Raw genomic sequence first — 18,949 nt, 5'->3', positions numbered from 1 at the left:
TGTGTTTACAAACCTCGTAGACTTTCTAGAAGATAACACATTTTTTTCACCTGCAGAACATGGCTTTAGGGAATGCATACTCATGCCAGGCTCAACTCCTATCTTTCACTCATCAGTTGCATCGAATTCTCGATCGTTCATCATGCACTGGCTGCATATATTTAGACTTCTCAAAAGCATTCGAGAAAGTCTATCAGAAACTTCTAGTCCACAACCTAACCCATTTGAATGTTGATGCTAATATTTTAAAATGGATCGAATATTTTCTTCTTCATCGCTCACAATACGTTACTGTTAACGGCTGCAATTCACCGCTGTGCTCTTTTGCTTCCGGAGTGCCCCAAGGATCGGTTCTCGGTACTTTGTTGTTTTTAATATGTATTAACGACCTCCCTTCACAAGTAACTTCTAACATTCATCTCTTCGCTGGTGATTGTGTTATTTTTAGAGAAATAACTACAGATTACGATACTAACCGCCTTGAATCGGATCTTGATATAATATCTAACTGGTGAAATTTGTGGCTAATGGAATGAAATGTTAACAACTGTAAATCTATGCATGTAGCTATGAGACCTAGAGTTTCCCAAGTATATATTTAAATTACGTTCCTTTAGAACAGGTAACTTCGAACAAGTACTTAGGAGTTCATATCACATGCAAACTTACCTGGGCAACCCACATGAATATTATAGTGAACAATGCTAACCGAGCTTTGGTTACTTAACGCGAAAGTTTTTTAAGGCTCCACACTCGGAAGTTATTGCTTTATGAAACATTAATACGCCCGAAATGAGAAAACGCTACATAAATCTAGGACTCCAATAACCTAAACTTAATTAACGCATGAGAATTAGTTGAGAGTAATGCTGCTCGTTTTATTCTTTCAAATTATAACAGAACTGCCAGAGTAGAGCCATGCAAACTAGCGTTTCTCTTCCTTCTCTTGCAGCTCGGCGTAATGTTTCCCGTTTATCATTATGTGACAAAATTTTCCACCATACAACACTGTGTGATGTATTTATTCATACTCCACACTATGTATCTCGTCGCATCGATCATTCTCACAAGATTCACGTTCCTTCTTGCAGCACAAATACATTTTCCCAGTCATTCGTACCTCGGACGTCACCAGATTGGAACCACCTTCCCGCAAAGTTTGTATTCATCAGCGACAATTTCTCGTTTCGTGATGCCTTAACCAACATTACTTGCTAAAATGCGGTTTCGTGTACGTGTATATCTTTTCCTTTTTATTTTGTAACAGCTTTTGTAAGTGCTCATTGTATTCCTACTGAAATATTTGTCAAATTGTATGCTGTATATCTTTATCTTGTACTACTTACTGTTTGAATTTGCCTGTAATCCACTCCCCTCTGTGAAGCCTTCACAGGCCTTGAGGGTATAAAAAATGAAATAAAATAAAATAATGTCAAATAGATGCACGTATGCCTCTGGGTGGCTGTTTGGGCCGGATCGGTGTGGAATCGCAAGTGATATGTCTGCAACATGGAACACGTAATCCACTCCCTTTTGGTACCGACACATCCACATTAAAATCACCGAAAATGACAACTGGGGTAGTGTCATCGCAGCTAATTCACGTAAAGTGGGTACCCATGAACCTTACGAGACTATGCCGAATTACATTTTTTTGCTTGCTTACGAAGGTTTGAGCAATTTCTCGCGGGGGTATGACCCATTGATGATGTTTTGTCTGCTTACGGGGGTATGGGCGTACGGGAGTATGAGGGGCGCGCGCGTGGGTATAAGAGGTCGATGACGACAGTTTTCAACATGCTGTTCGATATATTGCATGAGTAATTAGAAAGAATCTAAGCCCTGTTCGCTTCACTTTGCTGAGTGTTTGAACTTCTGCCTTACGGGGTTATGAGCCATTGCATTATTTGCTTGCTTACGGGAGTATGAATTATAATAAGAACTTCTAGCGCTAAAAACAGGCAGGACACCTGTGTGTTTTTAGCGTTTGAAGTTGTCATTATAACGCCCTACCAACTAGCCCGCCCATTCATCCTTTTGGGGAGTATAAATTCTTGCAGGAGCATGAGCCATTGATCATCTTAGTTATTGTTCACGGAGAACAAAAATGCACACAACCCTAGCCATATACAGCTTTGCTGCAACATCTCAGAATGATCCAGCAGCATTGTCCTCTTTTTTTATGTAAGAGTGGCGAATCAGAGGTCATAGAGGCTTTAGCAAAGGTTCGATGTTTTACTAGAATACTGGTTATCGTCTTTGCGCCCCAGTGAAAGACGTTATGTATGAACAGTTCATTGCTAGTACTTCATACAACATCTGTACAATATGTCTGAAGAGACAGAACCTATTTCGTTTACTTACTCCTCGGCTCGCCACCATATCAACCAATAGTTTGTAAGTTTAGAATGGAGCAAGTAAGGTACTAACGTGATTGTTCAGATTCACACACGCTGTACTTGCTACACTTTCCGGCAGTACCTTAAATTCTCAGCAACATCTGTAATGACACTTCGTGGCACCTCAGGCTAGAGCAAACGAATAAATATCTCAACAAAATAAGAACTTCATTAAGAAACATTCACCAGAGCCGATATAACACAAGACACATAGAAATAACCTCTCTACCTACCTCTACCCCAATTGCACTCCCATGTATTTACACTAAGCCGTGTATCGACTTCGATTCGTACTAGACGAGCGCAGTTTGGTCTCTCATTTATATATTGATATTACCAGAATTTTCACCCGCATGAAAGTATAATTGCTCGGCAATTAGTAGTTCTGGTGTAGCTTATTAAATCTTAAGTGCCACGTGGTTTTCGTGGCACAGAGACCGTCGGAAGCGAACAGAAATAATCCAATATATGCATTAAGTCGTGAGCGATTATTGATCTTGCTTTGCGAATGAGAAAGGCAATTACACGTTTTCTTTTTCTCTTGCGGAGGCTAGATGCAGCCTACTTCTTTCCGTACGCTCAACTTTCCTTCATGAAAGAAAAGAAACAGTTAATTTCTCACGACCCCTTGACTGTCGAAGTAATGTGCTGCGAAAATGTGCATATTAGATATTTCTGAAGGCCATGATTACAGCTACACTCATGTACTTTTTATTCACATAGAACATTATATTGCCTAACCAACGAGGATTCAGGCCCGTATTAACTAGGGACTGCAATGTTATTCCTCTTGGAAAAGCGGCAATTGTCCTGCGCACATATGATTCATTGCGCCACAATGTATTGGTCCAGTATTCGATTATCGTGGTGAGCATGTAAGTAAGCTGTGGTAGTAAAGTGTAATCTGCTTTCGGAGGGACCACGATATCCATTGAATGTGCGCATTATACGTCGAAGTATTTCAGCTTTATGAGCTAAATGTGGTAAACTCAAACTTGCAGAAAAAGACGTTGCATCAAGCTGAATACATACATACATACATACATACATACATACATACATACATACATACATACATACATACATACATACATACATACATACATACATACATACATACATACATACATACATACATACATACATACATACATACATACATACATACATACATACATACATACATACATACATACATACATACATACATACATACATACATACATACATACATACATACGTACATACATACTGCTGGACCACCTCCTTGGGCTAATGAAGAAGACGGCGATGACAGGTACGTTCCGCGTGTTCAGCCTTCTTGGCCATCCCTGTAAATATTCTCAGCTTAAGGCGGTGGCTCTGGCTCATAACTATATATATATATATATATATATTATATATTGGTAATTATATATATATATATAATTCGGTCCTCCCGCGGCTGCATTTAATCATCTAGCCTATTGCTCTGCACCGAGATAAAAGGAAATGGAACGAAGGAAGTGCATTATACCCGTTGTGATTTAAATCCAGGACACATGCATAGGACAGCGTCGTCATTCTCAGCGCGTAACCATGTACTTTTGAGCATTGTTTGTAATTATTGCCTTCCGACTATCTCAACTTACAGTCGCTCGACAGAAAGGGGATTATAAGTGGTGGCGATGTGTACTTAAGATGTGAATAAATATTCTGTCCATTGGAAATTTAACACCAGACAATCAAGCCCCTTGCTGAGCCGACATTGTTTATAATTATTGCCTTCCGACTATCTCAACTTACAGTCGCTCGACAGAAAGGGGATTATAAAAGGTGGCGATGTGTACTCAAAATGTGAATAGATATTCTGTCCATTGGAAATTTAACACCAGAGAATCAAGCCCCTTGCTGAGCCGAAATGTCAGAAGTGTATGGACTGCTCTGCAAATCGATTTAAATGGCGTCAAGGTTCTGCTAACATGTCCTGATTTTGCGATCTGTGCTAAAAATTAGTACAACATGGCACGCCTAAGGATACAGGAAGCACCCGTCCTTGCCTGCTCTCCAATGTGCACAAATAGGAACGGCTAATGTTTGAACGGACTAGCAGGATGTACAGTTGGCCGACTGTTTAACAGTACCGCGCGTGTGTTTACTGGCCGGCTGGTGAACACCTTCTAACGGCGCGAAATGATGAATATAGGCGAGAACTTGACGATCTCTTGCTAATCTCTCTTGCCCTTGCTAGTTTCATAGCTTCACGCCATCAGAAGGCATTGAACAAACGGTCAGTAGACACTAGACACTCGCGTGGTACCGTTAAAGAATTGCTTGACTATACATAGAGCCCGCCCGCGAAAAAAGCCGGATAAAGTTGGTTTAGAGAGGGTGCTCAGGCGGACCCCACTTACTGCCTGTGAAAAACTAAAGATAAACACACCTTCTGTAAGGTGTTTGTATGCACTTCACTGAGCTCCTGGCATAGGCGGGAAAGATTGGCGTGGGGTGAATGCAACGCTGAAAAGAGAGGAAAGAAACAAACATCTAAAATAATTACATGTCATTAAACGTCCAACTAAACTAGATTAATTCACTGTGCTCGTAATTCCAAGGCTGTTTAACGTCAGTACACGATGAATAAACGCGTTATTAAAGCAAAATGTGGTGAATATCAGTCCTAAATGTTACTGGATATTAAATCCTTTCAGAAATGATTACGTAATTTAAAGTGCGGCGCGTTTGTAGACAAACTTACACGGCAGCGTTGGCGGAACTTCTGCACAAGCGTACTTGTTCGTCAGAATTTGACGATTTAAACTAACTTGAAAGTGAGATAGGCGTTGTCGGGCTTAATTACGCCAGCGGGTTTTGTGAGCAAAGTGAAACATTATGTCTATTTCCGCGAACAACTTCCACGCAGAGTTTGAACTCGCCTTCCAGCTTCGGCTCTTTCAGGAAACGTTGTTACCGCAAGCCGGCAGGAAGGAAGCCACGACGAGGAGTGTAAACATGCTGCAACGGGGGTTTGTCTGTAATGAGGTTATCTTGGAGGGACAGGAAATGCACTGTCAGGGTGTGTTTGTTGCAAAAATAAAAGGAAATTGAAAGGGGAGCGCTTCTTCTGAACACCACTGTTTTGCAGCTTAACCGGGGGAAATATGTTTGGTTACCCTACAAATAATTGTTCTCAAGAGGCTAAAATGAAATGTTGAAACATATTTGCAGCTTCATGGCCTTCTCTACTAAACCAAAAAGCCGAAGTGACGGCCACAGAAGTAAATCTTCGGCAGCAAACTCTGCAATAACACGTCCAGCTGTTTCAGAAGAACGGCTGGCTTCTGGGGAGCGTGGAAATTGCTACAACAAGAGTAGTTGAGGTTTGTTTCCATATTTCTGTTACCTCTTGCACATCCGCCGTCAGCGGGTTATAGACAACCGCAACCAACGGTGGCGGTCTTCCACAAAACCGGTAGGCTTCCGGGTACCATCTTTATTTGCATGTACACATATCAATAATAAAACCGCTCACTTTCCGCAAGCGCTAAATACATTACAATGAAATTTGTGCCCCATCATATATGAACTCAGTGAAACGCTAATCCTAGGTTTGTGTGCCGAAATGTTTCACTAATAAAGCTAAAAGGGTCACTAACTGTAAAACGACTCAAACAAACTGGATCTAGTATTGAATCTGGAAACAGTCATAGGACCCGCTGAATAAAGCTTGTACTGCATGTGAATAGCCTTCCGATTATAGACTGTGACATGGAATAGCTGATTATAGGCGAACCGGAAATACTAAACACGATATTGTAGTTCAGAGATTTATCTTACCGCACGTGATCCTTAGCTTGCGCCTGCATCTAAGTACACGCTACTCATTACAAATCACGAAGGGAATGAGCCCGTCCCAATCGTATACCGTTTAGTTGTGCATTGTAGTTTGTAGAAACACGGTGAATCTAAGCAGAACGTCATCTATATGCCTGAACGAGTGGTGTGCTTGAAGTGAAGAATATTCATAAGATGCATTTATCTTCAGCATGTACTAAAGCTACTTATAAAACCCACATACACGTTTCAATAAAATCACGTCGCCGGTAGCCTAAGTGGTAGTTTTCCGGGCTTTAAACAGCCTATCAGGGGGAGTTTAGAGTACTGCAATATATGGTGCTGTTTGGAACCAGGAGTCATAAATTTCTACTTGGTGCATTGAAGTTACCGAAGTGTGCGATTTGGTGGCAGCTGAATCCTCGCTATGACGTTGAACTTAGTGGCCCCCAAAGTACACGCCACTAGAACTTCCTGGCGCTAATAATAAGGCTCCGTTAGAGCAACGCAAGCACACGAACTTGCTGTCCATCGAAAAGTAGAATGAACGTGTATGGAGCTCCTGTCCTGTCTTTTCCACCGTTGACAGTCCAGACTGTTACTTTGTTTTTTGTTCTTCGCGCATAATATTGTACAGTATAGTCTATCCTACCATGCGAGCTCTCCATGAGCTCGCAGCCAAGTGTGCGATAAACATCTCACCCTGCCTAAGTGCCGAACATAAAATTTTGTTTTATTTTTTTTAGCATTGGGTGTGACTGTTGGCACACCAATACGAGTACCCCACGGAATGTCTTATATGTTCTTTTAGCTTATTCGAAAACGCGCCATTTTTTCGTTACGCTCTAGTGAATGAAAGAATCCTCGCAGCTGAATATGTTTTCCTGAAAAAGAAGGATATTGCTCAAAGCGCACCCAAAGAAAGAGGTAATCATAACTATTTTTATTGTACTTGTTTTTCACTGCATCCTGCCCACGAACTGTTTGTTTGTACTCTTTGACTGCTGTTCATATTTTTATCTTCTTCGAGCACTTGTCTCTTTGTATATTTGCAACGGTTGACTTGATTCACTGATCCACTTTGTTCTTTTAATACTAGAGCGAAGCTGTCAGGTTCAACACACCGTGCGCTTATCGGCAGCGATTACACTAGCGTGTTCGTTCGAAGACTAAATACTTGCCTTCAAGCACGCGACCGACACAGTCTCGTTTCCAGAAAACAAAAAACAAAGAACAGCATAAGTTCTAACCCAGCAAGGCTGAAGCACCGATGAAGAGACGCACCGTGTGTTGAAGAAAATAAATGCTGCGAAGCAAACAGAACAATAAACAAAAGCAAAGAAAGAAGGAAGGCGGCTATTGTAAGGGTCAATGGTAACTCAAACCAGTGAGCGATGAGGGCTGAAACGGCTTGTGATGGCGTGCTCGCGCGTCATATTCTCTGTATTGGCCGCTGGCGTTTGTCACCCAGCTCATGAAGGACATTTCGTGTTAGGAACTCATTTACTGGGAGTATTTTTATAAAGAGTACACTTGTCATGCTCTTGTGCTTTCCACTGTGGACACATATTTCACGCTACAAAGTCAGATGTGTTAAGGAAACATGCTTCAAGCCACCGGACCTTACCGTGGCGCCCAAAGGAGCCAGTATTCTATTTATAGTCACGCAAAGAGCAGCAATTCTGAGTCTACTTTGAGCTGCTGAACGCCTCCTCTGACATTTGATAGACATGTGCTTCTTTATTTCATTTTTTTTCGTACGTATCCTTGCAAAAATAGAAAATGTAGCCATGCTGACCGAAATTAAATAAATAATAAATAAATAATTATTACATCTTGAATACCACTAAAGGCCCTCATGAGGGGTGGTATCATAGGGTGGGGGAGATACACTGATGAAGTGGTTCACAACAAAAGCAACTGTAAGAAATGGAAACAATAAGATTACAGTATAGAAGTGCTACAGCAAAACAAAAGTGCAGAAGGTAATATATCAATATATAATTACACTATAGATAACATTGGCGAGAACCCGCCATGGTTGCTCAGTGACTACGGTGTTGGGCTGCTGAGCACGAGGTCGCGGGATCGAATCCCCACCACGGCGGCAGCATTTCGATGGGGGCGAAATGCGAAAACACCCGTGTACTTAGATTTAGGTGCAGGTTAAAGAACCCCAGGTGGTCAACATTTCCGGAGTCCTCCACTACGGCGTGCCTCATAATCTGAAAGCGATATTGGCACGTCATCATCATCATCAGCCTGGTTACGCCCATTGCAGGGCAAAGGCTTCTTCAACAGCCCCGGTCATGTACTAATTGTGGCCATGTCGTCGCTGCAAACTTCTTAATTTCATCCGCCCACCTAACTTTCTGCCGCCCCCTGCTACGCTTCCCTTCCCTTGGAATCCAGACCGTAACCCTTAATGACCATCGGTTATCGGGAAGAGTCACGTAAAACCGCATAATTTAGTTTTTTTAAACATTGGAGAGAGCCATATAATTATATATTTATACATACTTACGCGAAGACTACTCAAATAATCATGCATAACAGGGGCTACGCTCGAGTTGTATAAGGCATGAGTGCTCAATAGTTGTATTTTAGTAAAGTCAGTTTAAATTGGAATGTTAGATGACAGGCTTTTCCTGCCAAATGTGGTTTGAAGTATCAATTAACTTACGAAAAGAAGTGCGCGACAAAGGATTCGTTCACTTTACTTCGAAGGGATATTTTGTCGAAGGATAATATTATTGAAGATGGCTTGAAGATGTCGTTGCGCAGAGATGTACGTCTGTATATACAAAATGAGAACAACAGTTGACCGCTTTCACTGCGGTTTGATAAATGTACCAACTCTGCACATTGTTTGAAAGATGTTACACGGGAGTAGCATAAATAATTTCAAAAGATGAAACGGACAGCACAATTTTGGTGTTATTCAATGTCATTGATTATGTATGACTCAATGTCATTGATTCTAGCACCTGTATAACGCAGAATTTCTATACTTCTTTTTTTTAAAGAGAACTATCGAAAAACGGTAAGCAAGAAAAATAAAGTATGAAGTTTAGAAATTCGTCATCATTCATGAAAACGAAGTATTGAAATTCTTTAGGCGATCAGTTTTGAAGCAACTTAAGTGGACAAATAAGGTATATAAGATTACAGTTTACGGGAACTTTTTACAATGTTTACCAGGGTATATCGCAAAAGCTTTACTCCCAGAATACTGGTATTTCACATTGGTGTATAATATACCATATTTATTTGCTTTAGATTATTGGGTGCAATTTACAGAATTATGATAGCGTTTAATAATTTTCGAATTTCATGGTTGTAAACGGCATCTCAGTATTTTAGATCTTGAAATTTTCAAAAAGTCCCTAAAGTGAATTGATAGCCTAAATTGAAAATTCAGTTCCCAAGGTTACTATATTTTCATATCTTTCAACAAAGCTTATCAAAATCTGCTCACTTGTTGCAGAGGAAAAGCGATTTTTCCATTGCAAAGTATTTAGAAACGATTTTCTGAGGTAAATCTTCCTTTTAAGAGCATAATATTCGCACTATTGTTCGAAACAAAAAGTATCAGTTATGATGTTCTCATGTGTTGCAAGCAGCTCAACTAAGAAGCATAAAGCTTCTGAGCCAAAAAGCAAGGCGCGGACAGCACAAGAATCTACGAAAAAAATTGCGTGAGTAGCGTCAGGGATCCAAAATGTATAAAGTGAATGTACCAAGCGTTGATATAAGGAGCGCGTGAAGGCATGTTGGGAATACCTAGACAATAAATTGAAATTGCGATATCAGTGATAGCTTTCTGCTTTTGCTGCGTTCATAGGTTCGATCCTGTCTGGGAAATAAGAAGTTTAAAAAAGAAAGGCATCGACAACACATGGCCTGTCGGGACCAAATCAGGTTATCACTGGTGTTATGTTATATCAGATATTTAGGTCCGTGCTTTCTTTTCAGGTATTTGTCGCTCGAGTGCTTCGCCTGTTTTAGCTGTCACGTACGGAGACCAACAAAAGTGTCCAATATTTTAGCTTTCCACAAAAGAAGCTCTGCATTGGTTGAACACATCGTCGTATACTTAAGTAGGCTGGTAGTGAAAGAATCCATAGCTGCACAACTTTTTTTTTTCCTTACGGAAAATTTTTAACCCCAACTATGAAACTGAATCGGTCGCGGGTTAAATTGGGAAGAATCCTCAAAATATTTGTCCCGGTATGAAAAGTAGGGCTTTTGACTAACCTAATATGACACTATACATACACATTTTCGGGGTACACGGCCAGTCTCTTGAAATGTTATACGCCATGTTAAATGTTAAAAGCCACACGTTCAAGAAGAAGCCGAAGTCGTCTGTTCCGGTGCATACCCAATGCTACATACCTATAGCGACCCAAGTTCTCTCAAGGCTAGACAGCTGCTAGCAGCAAGTTGCCTATTTGGAACCGTGCCCAGTGGCCCAAGCTGTCTGCATATATCCGCAAATATATCCAGCGAAGAAACGACGATGAACGCAAAACCCACTAGAGAAGGTAAAGAAGGCATTGCTTTAAAAAAACATAACACATAGGACGTTCGAAGGACCGCGCCTGCATTGTGAATGGACCTTAATTTTACCTGCCTGCTCGAAACTCGATATTTATTCCTAGAAAGTGTTGCAGCACGCGAAAGAACGTGTTTTAATTTAACTTGGGCATTCTGCAGAACGGTGCTGTGGGATACGTCACGAGAGTTCTTTGATTGTGACCGTTCCCATTTCCAGCCTCATTCTCAGTCATTAGATCATCTTTCACGCCAAAAGCGTTAATACTCCGTACGTAGTGCTGAGCGAAATGTCCACTGCGAGATGACGCCTCTCCATGAACAATTCGTTTTTCGCTAGGAGGTGAATGTTCAGCCATGATTTCTATGTGGTATTCTGTACTATCACAGTCTACTTTCATCACCATGAGTGTGCCGGCTTTCCATTACTGTATTAGCTAACTGGGAACAAAGACAAAACTGCAGTATAGAAAAAGCATTTGAGAGGAGTTGGCTTGCAACTCGGCTGCTGATTTTTGAGTAAGCGAGTTGAAAATTAAGGATGGAGAGGGAAAAAAGTCGAAGCGGAGGAAAAAGAACAGCTATGCCTTGCTACCTCTTAAGACTTAAGGTTCTTTTCGATATCTCACTCAAGGGGAGCCCATCGCATGACGATAATATCCTGCCTTCGTCAGATAACATGTCCATGTTCAACTTACAACAAGAAAGGGTGCTGTTTGCTCGAAAGACCGCAAAATGTCTTCCGTGTCTTGGGAGGTATTAGCTTCGAAGAGTTCTGTAGCGCATCTTCATTAGTGGTACCTCAGAATACATTGCTGCTTGCTCAGGCTCGAGGGGGGAGGCTATAAAACGACGCCAAAGCAAATTAGGAGAACTGGCCAATTTGGTGGAAATTTATTAATAAGGACTCAGAAGAATCATGAAGACAAGAAAAGCAACGCTATGACGCCACGGACTGTTATGTATTTGTTCGTTCTTTTTCAGCCTTTACGATTATCTCTACTCCAATCCCTGTCCTGATCAGTTTCCCTCTTGCGAATGCCAGTTATGTGAGCGTGTCTTGATGGACTCATCTGTGACTCGGTGTAGCGAGCTGTTCCCTTTGGCCATGCTGCCTGATAACGGTTTCCTTGACAGCGCGTGCATTATAAGCTCAGGTTCCCAAGAATGTAATATTGATTAGGAATTTAAAAAAAATCACGCCAATAAGCATCACCTCTATGATGTACAACACCTTAGAGGAGCATCTCTGGTTAATCTGACCAATGCAACCTTTAAAGTGCATCCATAGCTGAGTAAATAACAAAGTTACTCCAAACTGAGTTAGGCTTATATGAGACGAATCAATGATAGCCAAACACATCGAGACAGCTTCCAGACTACTGTGTACTGTTTGCAGTGTGTATTGAACCAGAAGTGATCCATCGGTTGCGGTCGGTCTAAATCCACCTCCGTCACGGCGCTCCCATTTCTCGTTCCCTATTATTTCTTATTCTCTTAGATGTACGTCTTGTGCTTTGTTTAATAATTATCATGCCTAGCTGTGCAAAGACACAGGTAATTGCGCGTTGCGCCTGAGTACGCATTTTCACGCGAAAACGTCAAATAGCGCATTGAGCGATAAAGCTGGATTCTGTAGCAGCGATAGCGCACCTAAATTCCCATTGTCTGCGACGCCACGACACGAACGCGCCTCGATGGAGAAGAGCGGGCGAAAAGGAACACCTGCTTTCAAGATAGAGTGCCAGGTGTTGCGTGAGGGGAGACGGCATAGCCACGACGCCACGTCATCCTCGCTCTCGCTCTCAGAAGCCAGCGCGCGGTCCGTATCTCTCTCTCTCACCGCCACTGTGCTTACCTGCTGCGCACGATTGACGGCTTTCGCGGCCTCTGCTGCTTCCTCGGTATGTAGTCGCGCAGGACGTCGGTAGCATGAGGAGTTGGCACCGCAGGCTGCTGCTGCTTGCTGACTCGGACAGCACCTACCGCTACGGTACATTACTCGCAGCGCAAAGCTGGAAGGACCACTAAGTGACGTCCAATTGGAAATTAGTGCTTTCGCATTCACAACTGATGCGATGTGCATAGCTGTCCTCGAATTCTTCTTTAATGTTACTTGTTTCAATACCATTAACGATCCTATATCTTTATTTTTGCTGTTAGCTTATGTTCGTGGATTGTTTTACTTGTCTTAATTTTTCATAGTTTTTGAGAAAGGGTGCCATAGTTCACTTGCCCACTTGTTTATAACCTGACAGCGTGAGATACTTTATATTCATCATTAAAATATACTCCTATTCTTTCTTGCGTCGACAATTTATGTGCCACTCATATCTTCGCTTTAGCTCCTTATAAACACGTTAACTTTATTCCTCCATCACTGCACCACAGCCGCCAATGGAAGCTGCATTCAGTAGTCACCATTATTCCATTTTTTATGACACGGAATATCGGGGTGCTATGGCTTTTCAAAACAACTGTGATAGACTGCGAATAGTCGTTTGTTAGCGTTAAACGATGACTTCATGATCAGTTAATGCACATATAATCTTTTGTACTGCATGAAAGGAGTTCATATTTTTGGCATAAATTGCAGAAAGCTGCCACGCGCATTGACAATCACTGTTCACGTATGAGGGAGGCATACCTCTTGCACAATCTACACGGTACTGAGACTGCATTTTCTACGTCTCCACAGACACGTTAGAGCTACCGGGTTTTTTCTTCTAATATTTGCGCGGACACAGTGCCTGAAAACTGGAGTGGTTTGTTTTAATCAGCTTACTGCCAATACTGCTCTCCCTGGGTGTCTTGAGAGATGACTATATATAGAGAGGACGCCATTTATTCCAAAACTTTGAAGATGTAAAAAAAAGGGAGACAATATCCTCCAGCCCTTTCATAATGACCTTTCAAAACTCAGCCGTAAAACTCGTTACCAGGAGCTGTGCTCGCCTGGATAAAGTGCGTAGGCGGGGACGCTCTGCTGGAACGCATACTTCAGGCGTCAAACTCTTCGAGCGTATAGCAGACGCTAAAAGGAGCGCATTGTTCGAATTGGAGAAAGCCACGATGCGCGAAAACTAATTCAACTTTGCGATAACTGCACTTATTACCGAGATAGAAGAAAAAACTTTTTTGAACAATCGCTCCTTCTTGGTTTCACATTTTACTTTTTTCATCTTTGTTGGCTGGCTGACGTAGTTTTCGTCGTCTTTCAAGCTGTCAAGCCTAAAGAACGTAATTTCGCAAGTTTGCAGTCCAGGCCAGCACCCTCTGCTACTTCTGACGCTTCCATCTCGGCTGGATGCAACCAATGGTCTGGCAAGAATGCTGCCAGCCATCACAGCTATATTTGCTATCTTTACTGCCTTTGCTACTGCTGTCTGTTCTTTACGTTCAGCCATCTTTTTCGAGCCCTTGCAGATTTCACTACGAACACAATAGTTTATAGCGTTTCTCTTAGTGCGCGGAAGTATTTCTGAAGCGCATTCATCAGCCATAGTTTTACCTAGAATCTTTTATGATGACAAAAAAGAAGAGGCCTGAAAAGGAGAGGGCTAGGGGGAGGAAAATCCTCAATTCAAGACTATGTCGTTGCTTGGTATGTACATGCACTGTTGTATGGTCACTGCCTTCCGAGATCCTCGAAGTATATGATCAACCTTATTCAGCATTTCACGCTTCCTGCGCTAAAGTCACAACTGCTGCGGCATGTTTCTGTTTATTTATTTGTTTGACAGTTGCTGACGTATGTGCAACCAGTGAATGAAATTGTAGCACTTTATACTTGTTCAATTTTGTACGCTCCACACAAAAACAAGTTCAACTCAAGGGCGACGTGTCCTGCCCCTATGCGCAGTTCGGTGGTTTGTCTCCCACGAAGGAAGCGTCATTTTAGAACCGGTGAGCCTTTCATGGTATTATTGTTTCCTGAGCCTCATTTGCATTGGAAAGGCAAGTTGCGACAGAGGAAAATTCTTACTTAGCCGGAGAGTTAGCATAATAGCGTTATGTCTTCATTAGCGTAAAATTTTGGTAAAATTTGTAACCTAAATATTTCTGCCTCCTCATGGGTAAATGTCCGATTTCAAAACAAATTGAAGCTCGACTCTTAGCTTTGTGGTTGTCGGCAATTACATGAGAAAAAGGAAGTATGCAACCAAACACACCAAGGACCGTGCCTGAAAAATTAAAAAAATACAAATAGCGAAGAAGTAGGTTCCGCTAAGGTATATGTAAACTAGTAGCGAAGGTTCCATGGAAGCCTACATGTCAAGGAAATGGTGGCTCGTTGCAGCCGTTGCCATCTACGTATTCGGGGACAGCTAGCAGCAAGCAAAGAAATAAAAAATATAAAAAGTGACAATAAAAGTGACGCTAGCAATTATTTTTCTTTTGAGGCTCAAGCGAGCTTGCGACTCACCTCAGCTGAAGCGCCAGCGCGTCATTAAGGGTTGGTTATGGTGTGGTTATTATAGGTGTGGTTATGTACGTCATAATGTGAACATAATTAGGTTGTTACTGACGGGAATTTCTCCAGTACGTTTCTTAGGCGGGCAAATAGGATGGAAATAAATTATAGCGCCACAGAGGTTTCAAAACCAACTTCGCTTTCATTCGTCTACAATAATGCAACCAATATACCTGACCAAAAAAACATGTTTCAATAGCGTGACGTCTGTTCGCGGAGCGTTCCGCATGTAGCGTCACGACGAGACACAGCCCGTAGGATGCCGCAGCGTGAACTTGCACGATAACAAAAAATTAAAGCCCATTTCTTAAAGAAAGATGCTTGAACGCCAAGCTTTCCCCAATGTAAACTGAATCAAAATTAAAGTCCAAAGCCAACGACCACGCAACTAAGCCAACAAATGCTGAGCGACCCAATGCCATGCATATGTGATTTGATTGCCTGTTTAGGATTTGATTTTTTGAATGTTGAAGTTGAATGAAGAGACATTTCGTTAAGTTGCATAGCCTTCATTTTAGATCATGTAGCTGTTGATTACGCGCACACACTCACACTTTCACGGACGACTCTACTCTTGCACAGTATTGCCTTGTGATCGCTGTGGTAAACGGTCAGAGGCACTGCCATCGTAACGTGACACGGCATGCTTGCAAACGTGAGATCAATACAGGAACGGTGTTACGTCGTGGGTCTCGGTAGCGCCTTCAGTTTCAACAAGCAGTGATCTAGCATGAAACACTCGATCCATTTGCCGTGATCTTTCGCCCCATCGATGACGCCGCACACGAGGATCGGCTTAATATGTGGCTTTAAGGTCTTCATCGTTTCTGCCAGGAGCGATTCCGCGTCACAGCGAGACCTGTTCGGTTTGATGTACAAGCTAACCATCGTAAGACTAGTAGGCATCTCGACTGCACAAGCGTCTCCCACGTGGCTTCTGCATGTCGTTGCCGATACACGGGATCAACCTTACGGGCACGATCGTGCTCGCGCTTACGTTCGCGTATACCGCAGCCTCATCTGTCGTGCGCTGCCTCCGCGGCCTACCCGGGGTGACGGCCGGGAATGCATTGCGTGACGCGCGTAATCCAATGCAGATGTATACAGTTCGTTTGGCTAGCGTGGCGTTCAACCATCTTTCTTTAAGAAAGGTGCTTCGATTTTTTGTTCCCAGATCCTAAGACGAGCCATGTTCGCGCGCACTTGCTGTCTACGATAAGCCGGGGAGCTCAGTTAATCGACACATGGGTGGTGTCATGCCTAGCAGAAGCAACTCGCGTTTTCAGTGAGCTTTGTGCACATGCGCCACCCTTGCTAAGCTCGTAGCTCCGCACCGTTATCAGGCAGGGACCGGCCAGCCAGTCGACTCTGGCGCGGTACTGCGAATGTGAACTGTAGTGTTCTACGCAGACTATTAAGTTGGCTTTCCTGCAGTGCGTTTTCGGCGCTCACGAATGAATCGGTGAGGCCATAGAAAGCTTCACTTTAAAAACCTACCCTCACAACTTTCGCCAATGAACGTCGTGCGCTAGGTCGCGCAAAACTTGTAGTGAATTGCACGTCACACTTTGAAAGAAACACCCAAGAAAATTAAAAAAAATATACTCGAATGAAACCGCCGCGTTCGAATGAGCCACGCCATTCCACACAATATAATGATATAATAGCTGGTTAGCACAGTCTTGTCAAAGCTTGCGCCAGTATCACTGGTCGGCAGGGGTCACCAAGAAGCAACTCATAAATTTTGAAATAAATAAATTAACATTTCGTCCTTTAGTACAGCAAATCTATTTGAAACAGAATATTTACTCATGGGTGTGAAACGCGATAACACCTGTGTGCTTAGATTTAAGTGCACGTTAAAGAACCCCAGGTGGCGAAAATTTCCGGAGTCCCCCACTACGGCGTGCCTCATAATCAGAAAGTGGTTTTGGCACGTAAAACCCCATAATTTAATTTAATTTAATTTAGAATATTTACTCGTATGACAGTATACTGATCAAAACTTTTCGAACATTTTTTTTTTCAGTCGCGCTTCAATCGTGTAGCTGATATCTCTGGCGATAGGTTCTGGCACGCTTTTCGTTCCAAGCTTCGCGACCTATTTAGATGGACTCTGGTTCCGCTGCATCCAGCGCCTCGATGGGGAATTCACAACAACACTGCTGGAACAGAAATGTGATGACACTGCAGTGGTGTATTCTCGCACTTAATTGCGTTTAGAGCAGGAACATTTTATCTCAACCCCCATTACCATCTATCCCTATAGATGCTGCTATATATAGGCTGCGGGTTATTTACGGGGCAGCTGACGACAAAGCCATGAGGCGGGAACACTGGTGGCATGCAAGCATGCGGTAAAACCGGCTGCGCGCTATCACGCTCGTTTCTTCCGCCAGTTCCATTAGCTCTCGAAAAAAGGTGGTTGTCACCTACAAGAGCCGTGGATTCTCGTCTATAGTCTCTGTGGTTAGTTCTAGCTGTGGTAACGTTGCAGTTCTCGGACGATTACGCAGGAGTCGACTATGCCAGGTAGCAGTGGGCTGGTTTCAGCCAGGTGTTTCCGGACAGCAATAATTGAGTTAATGCCTTGGGTAATAAAAAGATGCGGCAGCATGTTCCAATCCTGTAGCACTTGAAGGGTGCACACGTGGTAATGCATTACGTTATACCTTCAGAGGGGTCAGATTTCTTGGAAGACATACGGAACAGCAGTGTGAAGTGAACGCGTGGCGGTGTAGGTCGGCCCCTTCAAGGGCGCATGCAAGCGTGTAATGCGCAATCTAAAGAATGTTTCGTTCTTTCTTCCTTTCTCTCCTTTTTTGCGTCATTCTTTATTTCTTTACTTCTATCAATCTTTATTTATTTATCCTTTCTCTCTTTCTTTCTTTCTTTCTTTCTTTCGTTTAGCCCATTGCATCATTGCTTGCTTACGGGCCACTTGAGGTGTTCGCTTTAAAAATTTGAACATTTGATTTGGTCAGCTATTCACAGACGAGACACGCACCAAAACATAAGAAAGGTGTATAACATCCAGCCGTAATTATCCTGGCTTACTAGCCTTATCTGTACTTCCTTTCCCCTATTCTCTAAATGTAGACATCCCCACATCTCTGAAGATTGCATATAGAAAAAAATATTAACAGGAAAAGAATCCTCTTGCTGGTTTTGAGAGATATTAGGCTTGGTAAATGTGAAATCAAGCCTTTGACGCCCACGTCGCACTGAAGCGCAGTTGAGTATCGACCCACAGCGATATGCGTTACTTTTGTTTTCTATAGTTTCGGCACAGGGGGAACTAAAAAAGAACAAGGAATAGCTCCCCCCCTCTTCTTTATATATCACACTTCTATGCTAACAAAGTTGCACGGAGAATGCGCTCGTCCGCGCGCAAAAAGGAGAACTATTTTTTTTCTTTTTCAGCATGACATCAGAAACACTGGAGCTTCGAACAGCTCTTGTGCAAGGCATGCCCATTTAACTTATGCGTGCTTATCTCTACTTTTAAAGTCATTTGTGGCAATTTAGCTGGTGTGTACGTGCGACGGTTCCCATCACATGTCACGAGTTGTTTCGTAAACATTAGTACGAATTTTATTGCTGCTAACCGTTTACGGGACACTTGTTTTGGTGTCACGTATCTAGGCTATGCACTTCTAGAATATACGTATTCACATCTACATTCTCTAGGAAGTGTTTCTGCCCA

Source organism: Dermacentor variabilis, chromosome 4 (genome assembly GCF_050947875.1).
Source record: "Dermacentor variabilis isolate Ectoservices chromosome 4, ASM5094787v1, whole genome shotgun sequence".
Classification (NCBI taxonomy): Eukaryota; Metazoa; Arthropoda; class Arachnida; order Ixodida; family Ixodidae; genus Dermacentor; species Dermacentor variabilis.
Note: the sequence above shows the minus strand (reverse complement) of the source record.